Here is an 8,819-nt window from a genome sequence, read left to right on the forward strand (position 1 = left end):
AGCATTGCATTTAATGTTTCACTCTTTTGTCAACTACCTCGAGCCTTGTTTCCACTGTGTCTACTGATGTTTCCTTTAATAGCTTCTAACGTTCCTTTTGTCAGTCAGCGTAGCCTGCCATCTAGTACTTGCTTCTGATCTGATATTTGTGTAAACAACGTTTGAATATAATCAGAGTCAAACAGCTTGGTGCAGAGCATCTTCTTGTCTTCTGACCTTGAAGAGCTTCTGAGCGTGTGTTAGTTGAAGATTTCGTTGAACAAATATATGTGCTTCGAAGGAGTGTATGATCGAAGGCAAGGTGGTTACTGATGACCATCTCTGAGAAATATAAAATGGCTACTGATGGCCATGTTTCGATAGCAAGAAACGTCTAAGTTTTTTATGAAGGTAATGGCTACTGAAAGCTATTGGAAGGACATATCCTCGAAGACTTAGACAAAATTTATAAATTTGCTTAAGTATTATTATTTAGCGTGTTTGTTAGTAAGTGTTTATTAACATACTGCCACGCGTCGAAGATGGACTCAGGCGGGAAGATTTGAAATTCGAAGATAGTTGCGTAACTGCTTATTCACAGATGTCATCGCTGGAAGTTCTTATGAGAAACGTGGCAGCGGATTAGCGTAGGGCCGTTATGGTCGAAACTAGTATAAATAGGAGTTTTTATGATAGAATTCCGTGTGTTCATTTTGTACAAATCACTCACATATTTACTCAAGTATCAAGCGTTAACGAGAACGAGTTCGCTGAGAAAATGTACGTATGACACCACCATCTTAATACATGAGTATTATCTTTTATTGCTTTTCGTTTTCGAATATCTTTAAATTCTTGCATTCTATTTACTTCTTGTCATTTACATTACTGTATCTTTACTTTCATGTTATTTACTTTCATGTTATTTACTTTCATGTTATTTACTTTCAAGATCTTTAACAGTTTTATGTTTTAAGATTCTTTACATTTAAACAGAATTGCATGTTACGTTATCTGCGTTGTTTACATTTTAAAGTCATAATCACATATAATCAAGTCATCACTAAAAGTGTATGTTTTCAATCGAATAACATTTGTCGAAGACAACGAATCATGAACATGGTTCTAAAGAATATTGATAACAATCTAATTGACTATGTGTCCTAGGATCAATCTAGTCGATCCTGCGAGTAACCAAATCATATTTATTATAGTTTGGAGGACTAGCGGTTGTTTACCGGAAATCACCGTAAACAAATTGGCACGCCCAGTGGGACAGTGTCGAACGGATTGTTTTAATCAATTGCTTTGTTTTGTCTAGACAATATCAAGACCTTGTATGAACCTTAGGAACGGTAAATTAACAAACAGTGCACAACCGGTTCCCAAACGAAGGTACAACAAGAAAATGGCTGTTACAGCCAGTGCAGGGGGTGATCAAGATCCCTCACAAGGCACAGGATCAGGAGCGGCAAATTCGAATTCCACTCAAGGAACAAGGGATACAACGGGTCCAAATGGATCGAGACCTGCAGATAATTCCCAGTCGGTGCCTGAAAATAATACAGGACTTTCAGGGACTTTGCCAGTTTCAGTGTCAACAACTGCACCTTCGACCACGAGTGCAGAGGAAGTATTACCGTTTCCCTCAACAAATGCTGCGAATAACTTGTCTAGTCAAGGCACGAATTCAACTTTCAAATGGAGGCCAAATCCTCCATACGGGATGCCATTTCCTTTTGGATCAGGCGTACGAGGGCCCGGACCTACTTATGTCCCAACTAATAATGCGACATTTTCACCAAATGTGGGATCTGCGAGTCGAAGTACACACAACGTTGGTTTTTCTACCCAGGTGCCTCATTATACCACAAACAGCCAAGCAGCATTTCGACAAGAAATGGATGCAAGCAACCATGATATGCTAGGGGCTTTAGCCAAAGAATTGACTTCAATCTTTACCCCATTGTTGACAAACATTACTTGCACAAATAGGGAAAATGTAGAAACTTTCCAAAAGATGTCATCTCAAATGAATCGGATGGCGGAGTTCATGGGTGTAACACAACTAAAAAGGAAAGATAAACAGCCCGCATACCAAGAGGGAATGCCCGTTTTAGAACGTATACAAGATGAGGGCCCATCATCGAGACCAACCATCCGAGATATAAACTCCTTGCGGAGGACGAATTGGACGGAAGAAATTCCAGTAATTAATTTAGAGACTTCAAGTCAAAGAACCGTCCCCGTTCGACAAGAAACGGAGGAAGAACAACCCAGAGTAAGAGTTGTAGGTAGAAATGAACATCCAGATGGGGTTGTTCAAAGAGTCAGAAGGGAAAATCTGGCCACAGAGAATAACTTGACTGCTATGATAGAAAGGGTGATGGCCAATAATGGCCTAAGTATTGGACTCAGACGTCCAAATTATACATCCCCTATATCAGACTATATTATGCAGACAGAATTACCTAGGGGCACTAAGGTACCCAAATTTACAAAATTTTCAGGCGAAACTAACGAATCGACAGTGGAACACATTGCTAGGTATCTAACAGAAGCAGGGGACTTGGCAGGAAACGAGGACTTGAGGATCAAGTATTTCCCTAGTTCGCTGACAAAGAATGCCTTTATCTGGTTTACTACTTTGCCACCCAATTCGATAGATGCGTGGGCATACCTAGAAAGATTGTTCCATGAGCAATTTTACATGGGTCAAACTAAGATAAGTTTGAAGGAATTGGCCAGTGTTAAGAGGAAATTCACGGAGACTATTGATGATTATTTGAATAGGTTCCGTCTGTTGAAATCTAGGTGCTTTACGACAGTTCCTGAGCACGAACTTGTCGAAATGGCTGCAGGTGGTCTAGATTACTCAATAAGAAAGAAATTAGATACCCAATACCTTAGGGACATGGCCCAGTTGGCAGATAGAGTTCGACAGGTCGAACGCTTGAAAGCAGAAAAGGCTAGGGCTAACAAAAGTCATAAGAAGGAAAGGATAGCGTACGTCGAAGCCGAAGACGCTGATGATGAGTCTTGCAATGACTCATATAGCCTGGAGGAAGTCGAAATAGACTTAGCAGAATTAAAAGAGGCACCACCTTATGCCTGCAAACTATTAAATCCTGCAAATGGAAAGAACCCTGTAGAAAGTGATAAGAATGATAGGTTTCCTAAGAAAACTTATACATTTGATATTACTAAGTGTGATGAAATATTTGATCTATTAGTAAAAGATGGCCAAATGATACTACCTCCTAATTCCAAAAATCCTCCGTTGGAACAACGGAAGAAAAGAGGTTTCTGTAAATATCATGGGTTTTTAGGCCATAAAACTTCACAATGTTTTCTTTTCAGGGATCTAATTCAAAATGCTATCAATGATGGAAGGTTGAAATTTGCTGACAAGACCAAGAGTCACATGAGGGTCGATACCAATCCCCTAAACATTGCTGATGCTAGCCTCTGTGAGGTAGAAGATATCAACATGGTGGAAGTATCGGAGATCGAAGTGGCGGAAACTAAGGCAATGCTCAACGGAAAGCAGGCTACTGAAAGCCTAAATGATGAAATAATCTTCAATACTGAGATTGAAGAAGCTTCCCAAACAGAGATGACTGAAGCACCAAAAGAAGAGAGCAATGAGGCCACTGAAGACCTCAGGATAAAACTCCAGAAAATCCAAATCTCTGAAGTTGCTCCAGCGGTGGTCAACATGGTTAGCGCCAGACACCCAACATCTGAGTTTGGCGAACTAGAGACACGGCTGACAAGGCAGAATGGGGGTATTAAAGTTCCTCTAAGAGCTGAAAGCCTCAAAGACTACCTATGGAATTGCCATGAGAGAAATGGTGGAAAACAATGGATGTGCCCAAGGTGTTCGATCATGCTGAATCGAAGAATCGAAGCCAATTTCGAAAAGGCTCGACGTGAAAGATGGGAACACCCAGGGAGAGAACCAAATCCTTTACTACAAGTGTACCCAAGGATGGATGAAAGCTTATTAGGATTTTTGATCAGATGCCACAAAGGGAACTCTGAAGTTGCACTCTGCCCCAGATGTGGGGCAGCCTATGATGAGATGCTAGCACGATCATTTGAACGTGTGCACTGCTCCATGAATCAAGAAACTCAAGGGCTACGTCCTGACTTGTATGGTTTCGATGTATGGACTCCAACGAAGAGGCCAGATAGTCCACACCCTAGAGTTCGAAGGGTAACGTTCAAAATCCCTGCAGATCCACCTAGGGATAGATGGGTACAAGCCGATGCAAGAACCAACAAACGGCGTAGTTGGGACCAAGGAGGAAGAACCGCAATGGCATATAAGAGACAATTTCAAAGGCCAAATCGAGAGACATATCGATTGGAGAACTATAAGGGAAAAAACCCTATGTCTCGGTCCCAATGGAGGAGGCACCAGAGGATGAAAAAGGCCCAGAAGGAATATAGACCAAGAGAAACTGGAGAAACTAGCAGCAACCAAGTCCCATACCAGGGAGCAAAGTCAAACAAACCTCCGGTGGAACGTGCATTGTTCGAAGCTGAAAAGCTCTTGGATGAAGAAGATAAGATGCGGTCAAATTCCTGGAACGAAGAGGACAGAATGACAAATGATTTTGATTCTGATGGAGTCTCGTCTATAAATTTAAATTGCAATGTTGTGTCCGTGCTCCCTCACGAGTTTAACCAGGAAACTGAGGTAGAAGACTGTGAGGAGGCTGATATCGAAGAAATGGCAAAACACAGACCTGTGTGTTACTATGTGCTAAATAATGGTGCAGTCGAAGAGCAGAATGCTTTCTTCGAGAGGCCTGACGAGGGTATGAGAAATCATTTGAAACCACTCTATATTAGGGCTAAGATTGAGAATGTTGGCATCAATAAAGTCCTAGTTGATGGGGGAGCAGCAGTAAATTTGATGCCCCAGTATATGATAAAGAGAATTGGCATGTTCGATACGGACATAAGACCACATAACATGGTCCTGTCTAACTATGAGGGTAAGATAGGACAAACACTGGGAGTTGTTCAAGTCAATTTGACAGTAGGCTCAGTTACCAGACCCACTATGTTCATGGTTATACCAGCAAAAGCAAACTATAACCTGTTGCTCGGAAGGGAATGGATTCATGGGGTAGCAGCTGTACCCTCAACAATGCATCAAAGGGTGACAATCTGGAGAGAAGATGGCATAGTAGAAAACATCGAAGGTGATCAGAGTTACTATATGGCTGAAGTTAACCAGGTAAATAAATCCAACTTCGATAGGAATCTGGCAAATATAGGACCTTGTCATACTGCAGAAGAGATGTACACCCCAAATAAGAATGCATTGTATTATCTTACTTTGCACCCAAACGGATTCCAATGGGATAGAGAGATCATGGATGGTCCAACGGATACAGCACCTTTACAAGATCATGCAGCAATACGGCCAACAGGCTGGGACGATGACATTAATCATGTCTGAGTCTTCATTCTTCGAAAAGATTTCGGCCTACGTGGCCGAGAACAAACAGAAGGCGGCTCTCGAGGCCGAGTTAGCAGATGTAAAGGTAGATACCATCCAAATCAAAGAAGAGATAGCAGAATTGGAGGTGCATACAGATTTCGAACGCTCCAAAGATACGATCCTAGACGAAGAGATTATGGACGAAGGATCAAACCAAAGATTAGATGCAATATACGACGAAGAACCTTTAGGGTTCGTGTTAGCTGAAGATTTCGTTGAACAAATATATGTGCTTCGAAGGAGTGTATGATCGAAGGCAAGGTGGTTACTGATGACCATCTCTGAGAAATATAAAATGGCTACTGATGGCCATGTTTCGATAGCAAGAAACGTCTAAGTTTTTTATGAAGGTAATGGCTACTGAAAGCTATTGGAAGGACATATCCTCGAAGACTTAGACAAAATTTATAAATTTGCTTAAGTATTATTATTTAGCGTGTTTGTTAGTAAGTGTTTATTAACATACTGCCACGCGTCGAAGATGGACTCAGGCGGGAAGATTTGAAATTCGAAGATAGTTGCGTAACTGCTTATTCACAGATGTCATCGCTGGAAGTTCTTATGAGAAACGTGGCAGCGGATTAGCGTAGGGCCGTTATGGTCGAAACTAGTATAAATAGGAGTTTTTATGATAGAATTCCGTGTGTTCATTTTGTACAAATCACTCACATATTTACTCAAGTATCAAGCGTTAACGAGAACGAGTTCGCTGAGAAAATGTACGTATGACACCACCATCTTAATACATGAGTATTATCTTTTATTGCTTTTCGTTTTCGAATATCTTTAAATTCTTGCATTCTATTTACTTCTTGTCATTTACATTACTGTATCTTTACTTTCATGTTATTTACTTTCATGTTATTTACTTTCATGTTATTTACTTTCAAGATCTTTAACAGTTTTATGTTTTAAGATTCTTTACATTTAAACAGAATTGCATGTTACGTTATCTGCGTTGTTTACATTTTAAAGTCATAATCACATATAATCAAGTCATCACTAAAAGTGTATGTTTTCAATCGAATAACATTTGTCGAAGACAACGAATCATGAACATGGTTCTAAAGAATATTGATAACAATCTAATTGACTATGTGTCCTAGGATCAATCTAGTCGATCCTGCGAGTAACCAAATCATATTTATTATAGTTTGGAGGACTAGCGGTTGTTTACCGGAAATCACCGTAAACAAATTGGCACGCCCAGTGGGACAGTGTCGAACGGATTGTTTTAATCAATTGCTTTGTTTTGTCTAGACAATATCAAGACCTTGTATGAACCTTAGGAACGGTAAATTAACAAACAGTGCACAACCGGTTCCCAAACGAAGGTACAACAAGAAAATGGTTGTTACAGCCAGTGCAGGGGGTGATCAAGATCCCTCACAAGGCACAGGGTCAGGAGCGGCAAATTCGAATTCCACTCAAGGAACAAGGGATACAACGGGTCCAAATGGATCGAGACCTGCAGATAATTCCCAGTCGGTGCCTGAAAATAATACAGGACTTTCAGGGACTTTGCCAGTTTCAGTGTCAACAACTGCACCTTCGACCACGAGTGCAGAGGAAGTATTACCGTTTCCCTCAACAAATGCTGCGAATAACTTGTCTAGTCAAGGCACGAATTCAACTTTCGAATGGAGGCCAAATCCTCCATACGGGATGCCATTTCCTTTTGGATCAGGCGTACGAGGGGCCGGACCTACTTATGTCCCAACTAATAATGCGACATTTTCACCAAATGTGGGATCTGCGAGTCGAAGTACACACAACGTTGGTTTTTCTACCCAGGTGCCTCATTATACCACAAACAGCCAAGCAGCATTTCGACAAGAAATGGATGCAAGCAACCATGATATGCTAGGGGCTTTAGCCAAAGAATTGACTTCAATCTTTGCCCCATTGTTGACAAACATTACTTGCACAAATAGGGAAAATGTAGAAACTTTCCAAAAGATGTCATCTCAAATGAATCGGATGGCGGAGTTCATGGGTGTAACACAACTAAAAAGGAAAGATAAACAGCCCGCATACCAAGAGGGAATGCCCGTTTTAGAACGTATACAAGATGAGGGCCCATCATCGAGACCAACCATCCGAGATATAAACTCCTTGCGGAGGACGAATTGGACGGAAGAAATTCCAGTAATTAATTTAGAGACTTCAAGTCAAAGAACCGTCCCCGTTCGACAAGAAACGGAGGAAGAACAACCCAGAGTAAGAGTTGTAGGTAGAAATGAACATCCAGATGGGGTTGTTCAAAGAGTCAGAAGGGAAAATCTGGCCACGGAGAATAACTTGACTGCTATGATAGAAAGGGTGATGGCCAATAATGGCCTAAGTACTGGACTCAGACGTCCAAATTATACATCCCCTATATCAGACTATATTATGCAGACAGAATTACCTAGGGGCACTAAGGTACCCAAATTTACAAAATTTTCAGGCGAAACTAACGAATCGACAGTGGAACACATTGCTAGGTATCTAACAGAAGCAGGGGACTTGGCAGGAAACGAGGACTTGAGGATCAAGTATTTCCCTAGTTCGCTGACAAAGAATGCCTTTATTTGGTTTACTACTTTGCCACCCAATTCGATAGATGCGTGGGCATACCTAGAAAGATTGTTCCATGAGCAATTTTACATGGGTCAAACTAAGATAAGTTTGAAGGAATTGGCCAGTGTTAAGAGGAAATTCACGGAGACTATTGATGATTATTTGAATAGGTTCCGTCTGTTGAAATCTAGGTGCTTTACGACAGTTCCTGAGCACGAACTTGTCGAAATGGCTGCAGGTGGTCTAGATTACTCAATAAGAAAGAAATTAGATACCCAATACCTTAGGGACATGGCCCAGTTGGCAGATAGAGTTCGACAGGTCGAACGCTTGAAAGCAGAAAAGGCTAGGGCTAATAAAAGTCATAAGAAGGAAAGGATAGCATACGTCGAAGCCGAAGACGCTGATGATGAGTCTTGCAATGACTCATATAGCCTGGAGGAAGTCGAAATAGACTTAGCAGAATTAAAAGAGGCACCACCTTATGCCTGCAAACTATTAAATCCTGCAAATGGAAAGAACCCTGTAGAAAATGATAAGAATGATAGGTTTCCTAAGAAAACTTATACATTTGATATTACTAAGTGTGATGAAATATTTGATCTATTAGTAAAAGATGGCCAAATGATACTACCTCCTAATTCCAAAATTCCTCCGTTGGAACAACGGAAGAAAAGAGGTTTCTGTAAATATCATGGGTTTTTAGGCCATAAAACTTCACAATGTTTTCTTTTCAGGGATCTAATTCAAAATGCTATCA

This window comes from Vicia villosa, linkage group LG4, assembly GCF_029867415.1.
Source record: "Vicia villosa cultivar HV-30 ecotype Madison, WI linkage group LG4, Vvil1.0, whole genome shotgun sequence".
Classification (NCBI taxonomy): domain Eukaryota; kingdom Viridiplantae; phylum Streptophyta; class Magnoliopsida; order Fabales; family Fabaceae; genus Vicia; species Vicia villosa.